Here is a 20,346-nt window from a genome sequence, read left to right on the forward strand (position 1 = left end):
TGTGAATTCGTAACGAATCCAAAAATATAGCATCCGTCGAGGTAAATTTAAAAAACAGTAAAAATGCTGCACATTGTTATTAGCAAAGCCTTTCTTGCTATTAATAGTATTCTGATATTTTTATATTTCAAAATTTTAATTAATATCCAAGAAAAATCTGCCTTAATCTTAGCTAAGCATTACAGTATGATGACCTAGAACGCACTAATCCTCCGAATCCTCCTAACCATAACTTACTTTACTTTTACACTGAATTAACCCCAACATTACCTCACCTTAACCCTTCTTATCTCCTATTTTAATCTCACCCTTGCACACTGGTTGGGCTTGTATGGAGCCGCGGCCATAAATATTTCCCGTTGAGATATCGTTTTGAAATTTTCCTCAAAAATCTAAAAAAATATTGAGAATATGGAGTAAAAAAATTGGCTACATCGGAAGACTCTATCCTATAGCTCACATAGCACCTTAGTATGGCTTGTATGGCGATGGTGCGCAAAGATACTTCCAGTGAAGTTACAGTGCTAAAATTGCATTATTAGCATCCAAGATATGTATTTTTAAATTATCTTCAGTATAAATTTGTGAAAGTGTAACTCCTCTCCCCCTCTCCGCAAGCTTATCGAAATATAAACAAATGGGGTTTCTAGTTCTTTTAATGTATTTAAATCATAAAAAACAAAAACAAAATCATTCAGATTTTAATTTCAGTACAAAAAACAAAAAATTACAAATATCTTCTAATAAATGAAATGTAGAAAAAAAAAACAAAGAAGTGCATACATGTGTGAAAATTCGCAGTTACAAGAAGCGCTTATAGAAAATGATAACATAAAAATGAGCGAAAAAAATAATATCCAAAATTGCCTACAAACCAGGGACCGTAAATAATCATTATTTGAGATTTTTATTTTAAAAAGACTACTGTGATAATTTGTTTTAAACGTCAAAAATGAAAAATGAATATGAATTTCAACAAATCTGGAAAGCAAATTAACTGTTTGTTTGTTTGTTGTTTGTTTATGTCTATAAAGTGAAAAAAAACAGTTAAATTGTTGATTAAAATATGTAAAAACCTCAGTAGGCCTTTTAAAATAAAAATCTCAAATAATGATTATTTACGGTCCCTGCTAAAAACACAACTAACGAACACAAAAGAAACATCACAAAAGCAAAGGAAAAAGAGCAGACTGCGTCGAAGATTTGACCCTGAAAACAGTAAGACAGCATAAGTTTATTAATGAATACACACAAATTAGCAAATATTAGCAGCTACACTTAACGTTTTTATTACCTTCAAACATTGACAAATATACTGATAACACTCATAAAGGGGGGATCGGGAGGTAACATATCTAAAAGTCTATTTAAACATGAAAATGAGGTTCACATAATACATAAAAGGATTAATAATCAAACATACACAACAAATAATGAAAGTAAATACCTGAATCTTTAAGGTTCATTTTAAATAAACTAATTTGGCTCTCTCTTGTGAAAGTTAGACCACTTTGAAATGCAACTTTGTTTTGACGAAATGCTAACTTAACGCCGCTGCGCTGCAAAATTGAACACGTGTTCACACTTTGTGTTCTATTTTTAGAAAGTCCCGTTAGATTTCCGGAAAATTCCGGTTTGCCATTAAGAAGCTTGGTTATTTTTGAGACAATTTGTTTACTTATCAATTTCGATTTAGCGTCGCTTGTGAACGGTTGTGTTTACCTGTGCTCTGAGTTTTTGATTTATTTTTGTGATTTTTTTCGCAAGTGTTTTGTGTTTAGCTTACTAACAAATTTTGCCTAACAATCGCGTTAGTGTTTTAAATAGATCTCCCTGTTTAACGGGTATGTGGTTTTAGGTATTTTAACAATTTCCATTAGATTTGTTTAATATCTTGGCTTTGTTGGTGTTATTTTGCACTCTCTAAATTTGCTCTTGTATTCTCTCTCTTTCTCTCTCTCTCTTTTCTGCTCTATTATAACTGTAATTTCGCTCTCTCGGAACCTGCCAAATTTCTTTAGACTCTTGGGTGCTTTTCTCATAGTCTCTCTCTCTATCGCTTTACATTGTAACTGTTCGTTCGTTTAGTTGTTGGTGCCCACAAGCCACGCTCATTCGATTGAACACTTTTTCTCTCGCGCTCTCTTGCTCTCGACTTAATTCGCGATCTCGCGCTCTTATACTTTTGTGTTTTGTGTTTTTTACGGTTTTGGAATTTGATCCCAGTGCCAAATTTACTCGAGGTATATTTTCCACATTTTATTTTCTATTTCTTTGAATAATCTTTTTTTTTTCCTATAAAATGGCCCTTATCTGTATAAAGAAAAGTTGTGCTCTTCCGATGTCAACCAAAGATTCTTTTATTATCTGCTGGCACTGCGATTCGGTCATGCACGTCAAATGTGCAGGATTTACTGGCACATTTAAAGAGTTAAAGATTTCATTGAAATGCGTACCGGTCTCATGTGGGCATGTGAGTCCTGCAAGGAAATGACAGTCGAAATGAGCAGCTTTATGAGGCAGACTCGAGACGGACTATTGAACCTTTCACGAGTTTTCAAACAGCTCAATGACGGGTTCAACTCGGTTTATGACCAATTTAATAATAAGAAATTATTATTAACCGAGTCGCCTAAACGCAAAAAAGCCAGCTCAGGGGCGGTTAATAAGACCGTGAAACAAAACAAAACATTGAACTCGGTAGCTGCAGCAGTTCCGGTCAGCACAGGGGTAAGCGAGCCACCTGTACCTATGGTAACAGCCAGTTCCGGAGGTGACCCTGTTTCTGGATGCCAACCTGAGGCACAGAAGTCGGTGCTGACCGTAGATACAGTAGGAACCGCTTCTGGGTCCCAGCCGAGTGAGGTTCAGACTGCTGCTGGGGGGCGTAAGAAACTTTCAGTTGTTCCACATAGGAAGCAATTGTTTGTTTCTAGATTTACCCCGGATACCAAATCTGAGGATGTTATGGAATTCATACGTGAAAAATTCCCATCTAAGGACATTGAAGTTGAACAATTTCGATTTTCGCACGCCCGTAGGATATCTTCTTTTAAAATATTTGCTCCGCCTGATGTGTTTAATGTACTATTTTCTGAAAGCTTTTGGCTTAATGATGATTTGGTAATAAAAGAATTTGTTCCCAATAAACCGAGAACAAATAACAGGCCTCCCACTGTGCCTAATAATCGGCTTTCCACTGTGCCTAATAATAGGCCTTCCACTGTGCCAAAAAACTAACAGGTTTATTTTTGGCTTATCAAAATGTTAGAGGACTAAATATGAAGCTACCAAAGCTTTATGCTGACTCCTCTGCATTTACTGAAGATATTTTGGCTTTTACGGAGACTTGGCTGAAACCAGAGATATCTGACTCTGAAGTTTTGTCAATGAACTTTAACACCTACAGGACCGATCGCTCCCCGCGTAGGGGGGGTGGTGTACTGATTGCCGTTACCTCTAGTTTAACATCGGAGAGACTTAACATTCATATCCCTAACGATATTGAATTTGTTAGTGTCAAAGTTTCCATTCAATCCTTATCTATTTTTGTAACCTGCTCTTATATTCCTCCTGGCTCTGATTTAATAATTTATGAGTACCATCTGTCTGCTATAAAATCTGTTCTATCCTTTCTTTCCAACAGAGACCTTTTGATTGTTTTGGGTGACTTTAATCTCCCTAATATCTCTTGGTCTCTTCTCACTGACTCACTTGTCGCTACTCCTTTATCCGCCCATGATTTTGTGGATGGCCTTTTAGAATTATCGTTACAGCAAGTAAGCTTTTTACGAAATTCATTAAATAGACAATTAGATCTAGTATTTGTTTTAGATCCGAATGAAGTCACTGTAGCTAGAATTGACGCACTTGTTGTACCTGAAGACCGATATCATCCAACTTTGGAAGCTAAACAGGCCTCCTTGGTTTAACAATGCGCTTCAAAGACTTAAAAATCTTAAATCCAACACTTATAAAAAGTATAAAAAAACGGGTAAGCCATCTGATTTTGCGAAATATGTTGTGGCTCGTTCAGATTTTAATGTTCTCAACAGTCATTGCTATTCCATGTATTTAAATCGATGTAAATTCGAGTTTTCAAATGATCCGAAGCAGTTTTATAACTTCGTTAATGCCAAGCGTAAGTCTTCGGCATTGCCTTCATCGGTACGTTTAAACTCAAAAGAGGCATCGTCGGATTCTGAAATTGCGGATTTATTTGCCGAGTTTTTCCAAACTACTTATAGTTCGGCTGCTTGGTCAAACCCTATCTACCCTAACCCCTTAAATAGGGCTAATTGTATTTTTACCCCTGTAATTACCGAAAGTTCTCTCTTAAAGGATTTAGCAACAACAACGCCAACGTATTCTCCCGGTCCTGATGGACTCCCTGGGAGTGTGCTTAAGTTTTGTGCTTCAACCATTTGTAAACCGATTCTTAAACTTTTTCATTTGTCTATTTCATCATCAGTTTTTCCAACTATCTGGAAGGACTCTTTCATTATTCCACTCCATAAAAAGGATGCGAAGGCGGATGCCCAGAATTATAGAGGCATTTCTAAATTGTCGGCAATTCCTAAAGCATTTGAATGTATTATTACTTCTCATTTGCAGCATTTATGTTCCTCGCTAATATCACCGTGTCAGCATGGTTTTGTTAAGCGAAGATCGACCACCACCAACCTTCTTGAATTGTCATCTATTGTAATAAATGTAATCTATTAACTTGGATTTCAAGTTACTTGAATGGTAGGACTCAGAGGGTTATATTTAAGAGCGCTGTTTCTAAAATGACCAACGTGACATCTGGAGTTCCTCAAGGTAGTCATTTAGGCCGTTTGCTGTTTACTTTGTTTATTAACGATCTTCCCTCTATCGTTGCTCATTCTCGTGTACGCTGACGATGTTAAGCTTTGTTTATCATATAAAGATGTAGGGTCCGGTTTCAACTTACAGTCAGATATTGATTGTTTTCAGGGATTGTGTGAGTACAATCTTTTAAATCTGAACTGCCTTAAATGCAACGTTATGACTTTTTATAGGGGTACTCCTACGTTTATTAGTTATTCTCTTCAAAATACACCACTCGACCGTATATATTCAATTAACGATTTAGGTGTTCTTCTCGACCCAAAACTTAAATTTGATTGCCACATAATGGCCACAGTCAATAAAGCTATGAGTGTTTTTGGGTTTATAAAGCGTTGGTCAAAGGAATTTGATGACCCTTATACAGCCAGATTATTATATACCTCCCTTGTCCGTCCTATTTTGGAATATTGTTCTTCAGTTTGGAGTCCACAATATCAAGTGCACATCGACCGTATTGAGTCGGTGCAAAAAAAATTTCTTCTTTTTGCCCTTTGTAGTTTGAACTGGGATCAAAACGTAAGGCTACCTTCCTACCAGAGTAGATTACTATTGCTTAATTTACCTACACTTGAAAACCGCATAATAATGCTTGGTACTATTTTTATGCAAAATCTTATAAGAGGTGATATTGATTCCGTAGAACTGGTAAACCGTTTAACTTTTAATGTTCCCGTTAGACTAACACGAAATTATTACCCTCTTAATTTGCCTCGATGTACATCAAATTTTACTCTGCATGAGCCCTTTCGTGTTCTATGTAAAAATTATAACAATCTTTATTATTTAATTTGCACTTCAACATCTATCCCCGTATTAAAAACTAAAATTTTATCTCATTTGCTTCAATCTTAGTTGTAGTATTTGTTTCATGAATTTTCCTCGCGAACTCGAATTTTTGTCCTAATTGATAAAGGGTCCCGCGCGTTACAAGCACGTGCTTGGTATCGTTGGGCCACTTGTTTGTACTGCTCGTAGTGCATCAGCGTCCATCATATTTTCCATTCCAATGGAATCACCTATTTTTTTCTATCATAAAACTGCTTTATTTAAACATAAAAATGTTATTTATTAATAACATATAAAATAATTTAAGCTTGCCACTGACAGCTCTTAATATTTTAACAAAAACAAAAAACCTCCATATTTAAAACACAACTCATAATTGATTTTAATTGATTTTTTACACGTGTGTTTTAAATATGGAGGCTATTAATAGATAGCACTAAAATTGAAAAAGGATCCAAAAAAATTGTGTTTCACTTTTTTTTGTATGATTTTAAAGCACTGTATGTACAAACACTGTGCATAGGTAAAAACCTTAAAAACGCGATGCAGTGGCCAAATAAGAATTATTTTAAAAGCACTCTGTTTACTAAACACACACCAAATTATTTTTGTTTGGTTAAAAAAATTAAATACACTTTTATTTGGTTATGGCTATTTTACCTCGTTAAGAATTATTATTTTTTATTTATTATTTCCACTTATCACCGCACTATACTTACTTGGCACAAAAAAGCACAAAGGTTTGTTTTTCAAGAACTAGAAACAAATAAAACGATTAAAATTGGTTTAACCGAAAAATCAATTACACTTAACTGGTCAAATTCCAAAAATCAAGTGGCAAGAAATGCATAAGAAACGAAAAAACCGCGCGCGTTCTTGCTGTCTCTTTTGTTCTTCTCATTTGTTTTTTTCAAAAGTACCGTTTCAAAGATTATTATTTCATATTTTCCATTCCAATGGATGCATTCCGGATGCATTCCGATAGATGCTATAATTGCATCGATTGAAAAAAAACGACCGATCGGCAAGCGTTCGGGTTTCGGCAAGGGTTCGGCTGCAACATAAGAGAAGGTACGATTGAACGGTCCGCACCCTTTTTGCCTTCCAAAAGAACCTATAGGGGAGTGATGACTTGGGTTGCATCTAGAATGCATTCTGGATGCTGTCCAACATTGTATCGCATTTTTACTGTGGACAAAGATGCGAGCCGGATGAATTCCGAAAACCGACCACTCCAAAACTTCCGACTGGGAAGTTATATTTACTGCGTGGTCCATAGTGTTCGGACTTGTATGGAGCCGCGGCCATCGCTATGGAACTTTTACCAAAAATCTAGATAAATATTATAAAAATGTATGTTACAAAAATTGCCCAGATCGTACCAATATATCCCATAGCTTCCATTGGAACGATTTTCTCAGTGGTTGCGTTTACATGAGAGGGCAAAAAAAAATGCAATTTTTGTAATAATAACAAGTTGGTTTGTTTACCGTACGATATTTACAAACTTAGAACTGCAATATATAAATGTGGGAGTGATTACTAAACTCCACCCGCACCAAAAAAATTATAAAAAACAAAACGAACAATAATACGATTTAATATAATTTTTAAATTTTTTGATCGAGTTGCGAAATAGTTGACTCTAAAAGAGTTGACTTTTGGTTATAACTAAGTTTTTTTACCCATTAATAAATGGACCAGAACTTAAAAGCAATCTGTTAAATAAATCTGTATTTGCAGTCGAATTATTAAATATCCTTAATTTAGATTCAGCGGCTCCTTTAAAAAGCTTTCCAAACAAAAACCAACCAAAAGGCAACAAAAGAAACAGTAAAAACAAGCAACAACAACAACACACACAGATCAAAAAAGAGCTTCCTCCTAGATGGACCTGCTAAAATAAATGAGATCAGGTTGCATTTTTTAATGGCACAAATGTATTTGCACGTTTCGGCAGCTGATGAAAACATTTTTAAAGTCGTGAAATATTAATAAATAACAGGATATAAATATCAAGTTTACCTAAACATTGTAATGCACAACATTTACGAACTAAATAAGATGCAAAAGCTATTGACATGAATATTTCTTGATCAGGGTAAAAGCGCGATCCGATCGGGCGTCTATATTCTATAGCCCCCATAGGTACAAAAAGATGACAATTTTATTTAAAAATGTAATTTTTTGAATTATGAAATGTTTTTTTTATTAATTCATGTTGCTATCGTAGTCAAATGTTAATTCGTGAAATCGGCAAGGGTATTAAAACTTCGGCTTGCCGAAGTTATCTTCCGTCGTGGTTTTAGAGTATTTTTAATTCACTGCGTTGCACTGCACAGTTGACAAATTGCAAGTAAATAAGCACGTCATCGATCTTTCCATTCCATAATAGAAAAATCCCGTTAGAAATTAAAAAAAAAAACTTTTGTGTCACAAATTTCGGACAATCAGCTATTAAATAGTTAAACTACTATTAAAATAGTTACGCTCACGGGATGTGTGTATTTTGTTTTTGTACCTTGAAACTATTTTAAATAGTGGTTTAACTAATAAAAAGTATGCAAGATTAATTTTACAAATCTTCTGCGATGCCTTATTTATAATTCCCAACTGGGTCTAGCCCTTCATGGACCAAGCCCAAGTCATTCTGAGTCATTAAGACTTATTTTCTGTCTTAAGTTTTTAATATACTTCCACACTAGCTAAAAGTCAAGTGCAACCCGCACCTTTATAAGGTGTAGGATAAAGTCATTTTTGGAAAAGGTAATTGGACAACTACCTTTTTAATATTACTTATAAACTAACTATAAATAATAGTATATTTACTATGAAAATAGTAAGTTAACTGCAATATATGATTCGGGAACATTCTACCCTTTCTTACAGTTGCATAACTATTTTTTATAGTAACCCTTACGTTTACGAATTGTAACAATTTACTTAGTAGAATTGACTATTTTTATGTTTGGGTCCTTTTGACAATAATTACAGTTGATTTTACCAATTTTTTTTTGTGTGTAGAGGGAGGGAATCGTCTTGGTTGTAGTAATCCTACGCGTGGAGATTTTTTAAGCGATTGCGACCTGCGCCTTTCCGATCCACTGCCGATATTGCGATTTTTGATTTGCGGGAATCCAGTGCGTGTCTTGATGATGTCTCCAACAACGAACACACAACGAATACGCTGCTGTTGCAGGCTGGCTAATGTCGGATTGGTCCCATGCCTTTATGAAATAAAATTTTCACCTCTAAGCAGCCACGAGAACTTTAATATTTGTCTGGGTCTTGTCACGGTCGCCAAATGTTGCTACAAGTACAAAAAAAATACTTATAAATTAAAGCGCTAGTCACAATTTGTCAGATTCATGAACATAAATATATGATGACATTACAAACATTGATTTCTTAAAGACTAAAGTTTTTTTTTTAAATTAATTACTAGTTGGAAAAATGTGTGTATAATTTTGCTTTGAATTGCGTGGCAGATTTAATGGATTTTATTGGATGTGGTAGCTTATTCCGTTGTACGACTTGACAAATTAGGTTATTTGTTCTGTTGGAAGCGCTGAATTTTAGCTTGCTAAAAAGATATTTTGGCTCGGCAGTTGTTATTATTTTATGCAGCAGTATTAGTGTTTTGAACTCGATCCAAGCTTTGGGCGGCATGTCAAAAATTTTAAAACTTGCGTCAGAGATTCGATCTCTGCGCCTGCGAATGAATATATATCTCGCTACATTGTTGAAAGCTACAAGGAGTTTATGCTCGCTAGTAGCGTCACAATTTCCGAAGACTTCAACTCCATAAAATAGCTTAGTTTTCGCAATGAGCATTTTTAAATTTATTGGTAAAAATGTTTTCGTGTCGTTTAGTTGTCTAAGTATCCCATACATTTTCCCAACAGTACAATTTACATGATTACTCCAGGAAAGAGTGGAATTTATTGTAAACCCCAAGTTGCTCGCTCGATCTACATAGTCTATTGGTTGACCATTCAAGCAAAGTTTTTCTAGATGATCTGTGTTAAAAATCGGTTAAATATTACTATGCATTTTGATTTGAGGGGGTCCAAGGATAATCCATTGCGCTCTGCCCATTTACAAACCCTGTCTAATTCAGTGTTACAGACACGAACACGTTCATTAATTTGACTAACAGGACAGCTTACATATAGTTGGACGTCGTCGGCATACATATGCATATCACATTTTGATAGAATATTTGGCAAATCATTAACATATAGACTGAACAAAAGGGGACCAAGAATGGACCCCTGCGGTACACCACGTTTTACGGACAGAATAGATGATTTAGAGGCTTGTGTAGCTACTAGCTGTGATCTTTGAGATAAGTATTATTTCATAAAACTTGTTGCAGAGGTTGAAAACATATAATTACGATTTAGTTTAGTTAATAGTATTTCGTGGTTTACCGTGTCAAAAGCCTTACTGAAATCTAAAAGCGTCAATAAAGTAATCTTGCTACTATCCATTTGTAATCTAATATCTTCAGTGATTTTTATAACAGCTGTTGTGCAACTTCTGTTCTTTCGGAAACCGGACTGTTTTTCTGAAAAGACATTGTGTGCATCCATAAAACTCACGATTTGGTTAGCAATTAACCTCTCAAGAACTTTTGACAAAAAAGGCAGGATAGCAATAGGTTGATACTCTGTAGCTGATTTGGGAATTGGTATTATTTTTGCTATTTTCCAGGATGTGGGAAACGTAGAAGTGGTGATGGAGCAGTATAAAATGTGCGTTATTACTGGAAGAATTTTGGGAAGGATTAATTTTAAAAATTTCGGATTTAAATCATCTAAACCCATTGCATTAGATTTAATGCTTAGGATTGAGTTAAGGACATCGCACTGGCTGACACAATTAAAACTAAAAATAATATCACAGCTATTTCTATCACAAGGCTCAGAGGGTGTCAGGTAGGTGTTATAAGTTGTTTTAGGTACGGACAATTGCAAGATGTTGGTTTAATATTGCCGATCCCCAATTCCCTTAAAATTGACCATGTATTTTTATTGTTTTTTGAATGTCGGAATTTATGTATAAAGTGATTTCGTTTCGCCTCAGCAATGGTTTCATTTACCAATTTCCTATTTGTTTTGAATTCGTTATAAAAGGTATCTGTCTTGTAGCGTTTCCATTGTCGCGCTTTTGTATTAGTTTTTTTATATTAGAACTAAACCACGATTTGGCGCTGTGCTTACACATTTTGCGCTTCAAAGGAACCGTTCTGTCGTAAAGGATTTTAACTTTCCGTTGTAAAATTTCTAGCTGAGTGTTAACCTCAGCAGTGCAATATATGGAGGTCCAGTCGCAAGAGTCTAAATCAGCACTAAGTGAAGTGTAGTCTATGTTGATGAAGTCCCTATACTCTATGTAATAGTCATGGTGATCAAGCTTAATGTTGTACGTGAAAAAGATCAGATCATGTTTGGAAAAGGCAGGCAACGATATTTGGTCATAATTCTGAATTTTTGTACGGTCACTAACACAGAATACAGCCAATTAAAATTGATGTGTTATCTCTTTTTTTTAAGATATTTAGGAATATATATTCAATCGCACATGTCTCTGGGTGGACACATACCGTTTTAGCATTTAGTTTCTTGTTTATATAAATTGCAACTCCTCCACCTCGACCACTACGATCGGAGCGAAAAAGATTAAAACTTTCACACATAATTGACATATCACTAACACCTGAGACAAACCACGTTTCGGATACACAGATAACTTCAATATTCGAGTTTACAAATAAGAAACGGAATTCCTCAATCTTTTTTGCTAAGCTGTGTGCATTCAAGTGTATTACTTTTAAGCCTGGTTTTTGTTTGGCTAGAACTCTGATTACTATCTGGCTGCTTGTCGTGGAGATGAGTGGACTATCCATACTTAATACATAACAAGAGAGAACGCTATAGTCGGGTGCCCCGACTATCAGATACCCGTTACTCAGCTAAAGGGAGAGCGAAGGAGATGAAGATAAAAACTTTGATCCGCCGTAACTTTTTTACGAATGGTCCGATTTAAAAAATTTCTTCTACATTTCAATAGGTATTGATAACCACAATAAAACTGCATTTTTACTTTTCCAAAATATTGAAATTTTTAAAATCGTATATAAGCGATTGTGGGCGTTAGAGGGGGCGTGGCACCCTTTTGAAACAAACTTGCGCTGCGTAGGAACTCCTAGAATCTGCATGCAAAATTTCAATCCTCTAGCTTTTATAGTTTCCGAGATCTCAGCGTTCATACAGACAGACAGACAGACGGACAGACGGACAGACGGACAGACGGACAGACGGACATGGCTAGATCGACTCGGCTAGTGATCCTGATCAAGAATATATATAGTTTATAGGGTCGGAAACGCTTCCTTCTACCTGTTATTACAATCTAATATACCCTTTTACTCTACGAGTAACGGGTATAAAAATACACGCAATTCAATGTAAACTACACACACAATTAATTTTCTAAGATAATATAATAATTACTATGAAAAATAAAAAGACAAAAAAAATCTAAGCATAATTTTAGGCTAATTTTATGTGCGAAACGAACTAGACGCAGACAGCTGTTCTGGAGACAATTCGAACTGCAGACGATAAAGTTTATGCATGGTCTCCAGGCACATAACATCTTTTCCCCGCATGCACTCTAACGTGAACAAAGCCACGACCAGAGAAAACAGCTGATAGGAGCTTTTGATTTTTCATTGTCATTGCTTTTTTAAAAATGTTGTAGTTTTCCTTCGTTAATTGTTCGTTTAAATAAATTGCCGCATCTGATTCAAAACCCAACAGCCCCAGAACTAGCGTTTTCTTGTGAGTACGCCTGTATTCGGCGGCATGTCGCAACATCGTTATTTTGTCCCTCAAGTGCTCGAATTTGAGTTTTATTATTGGGTCAACAATAGCGCTCGTCGCGTTGCGGGTTTTGACTCTAAAAATCTCCAAAAGTTTTGGTGCCTGTGTGATTTCAAGTAAAAAGGAGAGTGTGTTAAAAAGTGTTTTTAGTGATTCGCCCTCTTTGTAGGGCACACCGTGCAATCTAACTTCGCACTGGACATCAGCATTTTCCTGAGCAGATACATATTTTTGCGCACAGCTCACCCACTTGCTTCTCCATACTTCGCATATCTGCAATTTCGAACTCCAGATATTGTATGTCATCACCTCGCGAGTGCACCTTCTCCACTTTGGCCTCCAACTTGTCGAAGTTCAACTTTAGGGCCTGCAACTCTTTCAGCTCCTCCTCCAGTTGTGTTACCCGACTTGCGAGTTGAACCACTTGGTCGAAAACGTCGCGCAGCTTCCCCTCCAGTGAAGTTAAAATACGCTCTTCGCAAGAACGCATTACAGACGTTAGTTGTTCGGTCTGCTGCTCCGCATGGGCCCTCAGTTTGTGCCTAATAAGCCGATCGATAAGCAGGATAAGATGTGGTGAAGGGGCATCTGAGTCCCCACCAGGTTTCAGATCGGTGGCCGTGGATTCTCGTGCTCGTTTGGGGGCAGGCATGGCTGAGTGTTTTGTTTATGAGTGACTTGTGTTAATTGAGTGTCTTCTGTAGTTTCGTTATACACTTCTTTAGCTAGTGCAAGACAATTTTAGTTTTCTTTTGGTTTTCGAGTGTTTCGTGCTTGTTTTATTGAGTGATTTTCGGCTAGTGCCTGCAAGTTAAAATTTAGAATTTTTTAATCACAAATGTTCACGGTTTCACAATATAAAACCACAGTGTATCCATATTTAAACTTTTTTTGGTTTGTTTACTATAACCAGAGAACTCGAGGTGAGAAAACTTTAAAGTTTCTCCTCCCTTTTTGTAAACGTGTGACTCTATTTTAAACTTTCGACTTTCTTAAGGAAAAAAACTCACTTTAACGAGCCATATAACCAAACAAACAACTGCTTTGGCGTAATGCACGAATTTCATACGAATTTAAAAAAAAAAAACTAACCTTCCATCTAAATAAGAAAGTTTTTATACCCATTTCTCGTTAAGTTGTTGACCGATTTTAATAAACGATACCTCATTTTGTTGGTTGTTTTATGCACTTTAAGACAAGAAATTAAAGCGTCCTGAAAGTGGGACTCGAAAAGGACTTTTGGTACCAAGAGGACAACGAACATAAACATTGCGCCCACAAAACAAAGCTTTTATGTGTAAAACAGCTACATTCGCCATCAAAATAGTATATATCAATCCCGTAAAGCATTTTTGTGATGTCCTGGAGGGCAGGACTCGCCTTCACACCCTTGCATCCAAGGATATCCTGAAAAAACTCAATGTCGAGGAATGGAATCAAATAACGGCGATGGATGCAAGGACATTGGTCCAATCGATGACGAATATGTAGACTGAAGTTATAAAACATAAAGGGTATCAAACTCCGTACTAAACTCGACGTACTTTGCCCAAAATATGGCTTTTTCTAATACCATATGCATTTGTACGCATACTTTTTCTGATGCGAAATCCGGCCAATTTGTACATTTTTATTTATATTAGGAAAAGTAAAGGTGCTAGAAATTAATAAGTTACGTCAAATTAAAGCTTAATATGTGTACTAAATGTTAAAATTAAAATGACATTTTTACGAATTTTTTTTAAGACGTTTTTTTAAGCTCTAAAGTTGCGGAAAATATTTGTACGCATACTTTTTCTGGCACGTGTATATACCCTTGCAGATCATTCCTATTAATTAACAAATCGCAAAAATGTTCAATTTTCTAATATTTCTCATTAATTTTCCGATCGTTCCTATGGCAGCTATATGATATAGTCGTCCGATTTTGATCAAATTAAAATTAAAATTCGGAAATATTTAAAAAGAGTCATATCCTAGAGTAGAAGGTAATACAATAAAAACCAATGAAGCTAGAATTTATTTCCTATTACTTTTCCATTAATTTACCGATCGTTCCTATAACAGCTATATGATATAGTAGTCCGATTTTTTAAGTATTTAATTCGAAATTCAGAAATATTTAAAAAATAACATCCCCAAAAGTAGAAGGTAATATTTCAAAAAACACCGAAGCTAGAATTTTTTTAACGTTTTCTTTTCCGATCCTTCCTATGGGAGCTATAAGATATAGTTGTCCGATCCGGTTGGTTCCGACATATATACTACCTGCAATAGAAAGAAGACTTTTGGGAAAGTTTCATCCCGATAGCTCAAAAACTGAGAGACTAGTTTGCGTAGAAACAGACAGACGGACAGACGGACAGATGGACAGACGGACAGACGGACATGGCTAGATCGACTCGTCTAGTGATGCTGATCAAGAATATATATACTTTATGGGGTCGGAAACGTCTCCTTCACTGCGTTGCAAACTTCTGACTGAAACCATAATACCCTCTGCAAGGGTATAACAAGAAAGGAAGCTAGCTTCGACCAGTCGAAGCTTATATACCCTTGCAGATCATTCCTATTAATTAACAAATCGCAAAAATGTTCAATTTTCTAATATTTCTCATTAATTTTCCGATCGTTCCTATGGCAGCTATATGATATAGTCGTCCGATTTTGATCAAATTAAAATTGAAATTCGGAAATATTTAAAAAGAGTCATATCCTAGAGTAGAAGATAATACAATAAAAACCAATGAAGCTAGAATTTATTTCCTATTACTTTTCCATTAATTTACCGATCGTTCCTATAACAGCTATATGATATAGTAGTCCGATTTTTTAAATATTTAATTCGAAATTCAGAAATATTTAAAAAATAACATCCCCAAAAGTAGAAGGTAATATTTCAAAAAACACCGAAGCTAGAATTTTTTTAACGTTTTCTTTTCCGATCCTTCCTATGGGAGCTATAAGATATAGTTGTCCGATCCGGTTGGTTCCGACATATATACTACCTGCAATAGAAAGAAGACTTTTGGGAAAGTTTCATCCCGATAGCTCAAAAACTGAGAGACTAGTTTGCGTAGAAACAGACAGACGGACAGACGGACAGATGGACAGACGGACAGACGGACAGACGGCCATGGCTAGATCGACTCGTCTAGTGATGTTGATCAAGAATATATATACTTTATGGGGTCGGAAACGTCTCCTTCACTGCGTTGCAAACTTCTGACTGAAATCATAATACCCTCTGCAAGGGTATAACAAGAAAGGAAGCTAGCTTCGGCAAGCCGAAGCTTATATACCCTTGCAGATCATTCTATTAATTTACAAATCGCAAAAATGTTAAATTTCTTATTATTTCACATAATTTTCGATCGTTTCTATCACAGCTATATGATATAGTAGTTCGATCTTTTAAAAATTAAAATCGAAATTCGGAAATATTTCAAAATAGTCATATCCCAGAGTAGAAGGGAATGTAATAAAAACCAACAAAGATATCATTTTTTTCCCATTAATTTCCATTTAATTTTTCGACCGTTCCTATGGCAGCTATATGATATAGTCATCAGATTTAAAAAACAAAAAAACCTAAATTCAAAAATATATAAAAAAAAATATTCCCAAGAGTAGAAGGTAAAATTTCAAAAAACACCGGAGCTAGAACTTTTTTACGTTTTTTTTTTTATCCTTCCTATGGGAGCTATAAGATATAGTTGTCCGATCCGGTTGGTTCCGACTTATATACTACCTGCAATAGAAAAAAGACTTTTGGGAAAGTTTTATCCCGATAGCTCAAAAACTGAGAGACTAGTTTGCGTAGAAACAGGCAGACGGACATGGCTAAATCGACTCGTCTAGTGATGCTGATCAAGAATATATATACTTTATGGGGTCGGAAACGTCTCCTAAATCGACTCGTCTAGTGATGCTGATCAAGAATATATATACTTTATGGGGTCGGAAACGTCTCCTTCTCTTTCTTCCGTTTTTTTGGAATAAAGGCAATTTAAAAAACAAATATTTTCTTTAATACTAAAATGTTAAATGTTGTAGCCGATTGTTGTAGCCGATTAAAGCTCAAGCTACTCAACAGTTTCCCAACGTCGTGCAAAGTGCTTAGAGGGCTAAACAATAAACAAAAATATGGCAAAATTACCTCAAGGTATGTTAAAATACTTCTCTAAACAAATTGTGTTGTAACTGTTTGCATTGTCCAGTTTTTCAATATCTTGTGTATGTCTCTTTTAGCCAAAAGCTAACAAAAGTGTTAGTGTTCTGTTAAGCTTTAGTTATGAATAGACTCCAGTTTGTTATAGAAATGTATATATATTACTTATTGCCCGTTTTGGACCATTTAAAAAAAAACCACCACCAATGTTTTAACTTTGTGGTTTTTTCGTCAGAGACTTAAGCTGGAGGATAATCCATTCAACCGGAATCGTTTTTGGACTTGTTTTGCTTTGAGGTACATTAAAGAGATAGATAACACAGGACAACAAAATGAACTTTAATAAAAGATGCACCCTATTGGCATTAAAATATGTTAATATAGACGTATATAAGCATATCTGCATACTTAGTTTTCGCGTTTAACGGGTGGTATTTTTGCAATTGCGGTTTGAAAAAAATAGCAAATTTAATGTTTTGACTTAAGATATCTTTGGGTCTGTGCTCAATTATAATAAAACCTATACCAAGAACGCTATAGTCGGGTTGGTGTCCCGACTATCTAATACCCGAAACTCAGCTAAAGGAAGTGCGAACGGAGATAGATATATAAACAAATTTGATTGCGTATAACTTTTTAATGAATGGTCCGATTTGAAAATGTCTTCTACATTTACATTTCGATAGGTATAAATATACACAACAAAATCGCATTTATACTTCTCGGAAATCTTTAAAGGTTAGGGCGCCAGACACATTTTAAAATCGTTAGTGGGCGATTGTGGGCGTTAGAGGGAGCGTGGCACTCGGCTAAAATAAACTTGCGCTGCGTAAGAAGCCCAAGAATATGTGTGGGAAATCTCAACCTTCTAGCTTTTGTAGTTTCCGAGATCTCAGCGTTCATACGGACAGAAGGACAGACAGACGGACAGACAGAAGGACAGACAGACGGACAGACAGACGGACAGACAGACGGACAGACAGACGGACAGACAGACGGACAGACAGACGGACAGACGGACGGACAGACAGACGGACAGACAGACGGACAGACAGACAGACAGACCGACAGACAGACGGACAGACAGACGGACAGGCAGACAGACGGACAGGCAGACGGACAGACAGAAGGACAGACAGACGGACATGGCTATATCGATTCGGCTAGTGACCCTGATCAAGAATATATATACTTTATGGGGTCGGAAACGTCTCCTTCACTGCGTTGCAAACTTCTGACTGAAATCATAATACCCTCTGCAAGGGTATAAAAAGTATTGGCCTTAATCCACAAAAATATTGAAATGTCTGATCGAGATTTGTCAAAAATAGCACATACAAGTACAAGTATGGTACAAAGAATAAAGCGGCGGCATAATTTAAATACATACTTTTGCACGAATACAATATACCCTTTTACTCTACGAGTAGCGGGTATAATGACCATAGGTTGTGGCATAAAATCGAAAATGAAGGAACGGCGATTTCTTGGGAAAAGAATGAACTTTCGTTCTTTAAATACCAACAACATACAAAACGAAGACCGTTTGAGCGATTTGGGCAAAGGATCAAAAAAAAAATCAACCGGGAATTCTTCAGAAGAGGAGGAATTCTTCTTCTTTAGTACCAACAAATGGTATGGAACAAAGGTTTGTTCTATTATTTTACATAGGAATTTCCTCATGGGATATTTTAAAACAAATTCTTAAGAAACCGTAAATATATTTGACTAAGAATTTGTGTCTTTCTAGACATGTGACTCAACTCAATGATCAAAAATAAATAAACCACGAGTTCTTAAAAAGAGGATTCTTTAGTCTGAAACTGCATTTTAATAATGAAAACCGGAAATTGAAATTAAATAAATTAACCTCGATTTTCTCTAATATTAAAATTAATAAGTGTATAATGCAGGTGTATACGTGGTATTAAAAGAATTATAAAATTGTTATTTTATTTGCCTTTGCTTTCCTTGAAAACATCGATATTATCGATCCGATAATGATAAAGTATCGAAAATATCGATTCTGTCGTTTATCGATAATTTTCAAGCTAAAAATGTTCCGAATATTTTTATACCCTTGCAGAGGGTATTATAATTTCAGTCAGATGTTTGCAACGCAGTGAAGGAGACGTTTCCGACCACATAAAGTATATATATTCTTGATCAGCACCAATAGCCGAGTCTATCTAGCCATGTCCATCTGTCCGTTTCTATGCGAACTAGTCTCTCAGTTTTAAAGCTATCGTGATCAAACTTTCCCGAAAGTACATAGTACATATGTCGGAGCGAGCCGGATCGGACTACTATATCTTAAGGCTCCCATAGGAATATTCAAACAAATACAAGAAAATTCATTGTAACTTTGTAGGAAGTAAGCGTTTTGATTTTTGACAACTTAAAAAAAAAAATTCAATAGGCACGCTGAATCTGGAATCCCTGGAACTGTAACGAGTGAGCAATAAGCTATAGGTATTTACTTTATCTGCAAGGGTATATAAGCTTCGGCTGGCCGAAGCTAGCTTCCTTTCTTGTTTTTAATTAATAGAAAACATATTTATTAAGAAAACAAATATAAGATAGGATAAGGTAGTAATTAAATAAAAATTGTTATTATCGTCAACCTTAAGCCTCTGAAGAAAAAGCCAAAAATTTAAAAAATTTGGTGGTGATTTTTTTTTAAAAGGTGCAAATTTAATTAAATTTGTTTTTTGATTTTTATACCATTGTAGAGGGTATTATAATTTCAGACAGATGTTTGCAACGCAGTAAAGGAGACGTTTCCGACCACATAAAGTATATATATTCTTGATCAGCACCAATAGCCGAGTCTATCTAGCCATGTCCGTCTGTCCGTCTGTCCATTTCTATGCGAACTAGTCTCTCAGTTTTAAAGTTATCGCGATGAAACTTTCCCGAAAGTCTTCTTTCTATTGCAGGTAGTACATATGTTGGAGCGAGCCGGATCGGACCACTATATCTTAAGGCTCCCATAGGAAAATTCAAACAAATATAAGAAAATTCATTTTAACTTTGTAGGAAGTAGGCGTTTTGATTCTTGACTACTTAAAAACAAAATTGGAATTCCTGGAACTGCACCGAGTAAGCATTACTTTATCTACAAGGGTATATAAGCTTCGGCTGGCCGAAGGTAGCTTCCTTTCTTGTTTTTTATTTTTTTTTATTAATGTACAATACGTTAAGAATGATGTGTTAAAATTTCATGTCAATCGGATGAAAATTACAAAAAATATGACTATTTGAACGAGGGGCGGTCCCTGCCGTCCAAAACTTTAAATCGTTCTCCTGAAAAGTATGTTTTTATAAGTCGGTGAACAGTGTCCATCGAAATTTAATGTACCGATCATTCTCAAATTTTGCACATAATTTTTGTACCTAAATCCGCAGGTAATCAGGTCGAGTTTTTTATTTTTTATTTTATAATAACTAATATATCCAATTTTTTTTTGGCTAAAATCACGTTTTTGACTTGAACATGTTACCAAAAATCCAAAAATTAAAAAAAAAAAAACTCGACCTGATTACCTTAAGAAACATCTTAACTAATGAACATATTTTTTTTATATTTTTCTGATGATCCAGTAATGAGTTATGCTGTTCACCGCA

At 35.5% G+C, this 20,346-nt stretch overlaps 1 protein-coding gene across 3 annotated transcripts in view; it reads left to right on the plus strand.

Moving 5' to 3' along the window:
* nAChRalpha4 (nicotinic acetylcholine receptor alpha4) overlaps positions 1-20,346 on the plus strand; it is a 510,593-nt gene that overhangs the window by 428,322 nt on the left and 61,925 nt on the right. The gene's annotated exons all lie outside the window — the stretch shown is intronic.

This window comes from Drosophila takahashii, chromosome 3L (assembly GCF_030179915.1).
Source record: "Drosophila takahashii strain IR98-3 E-12201 chromosome 3L, DtakHiC1v2, whole genome shotgun sequence".
NCBI classification, from domain to species: Eukaryota; Metazoa; Arthropoda; class Insecta; order Diptera; family Drosophilidae; genus Drosophila; species Drosophila takahashii.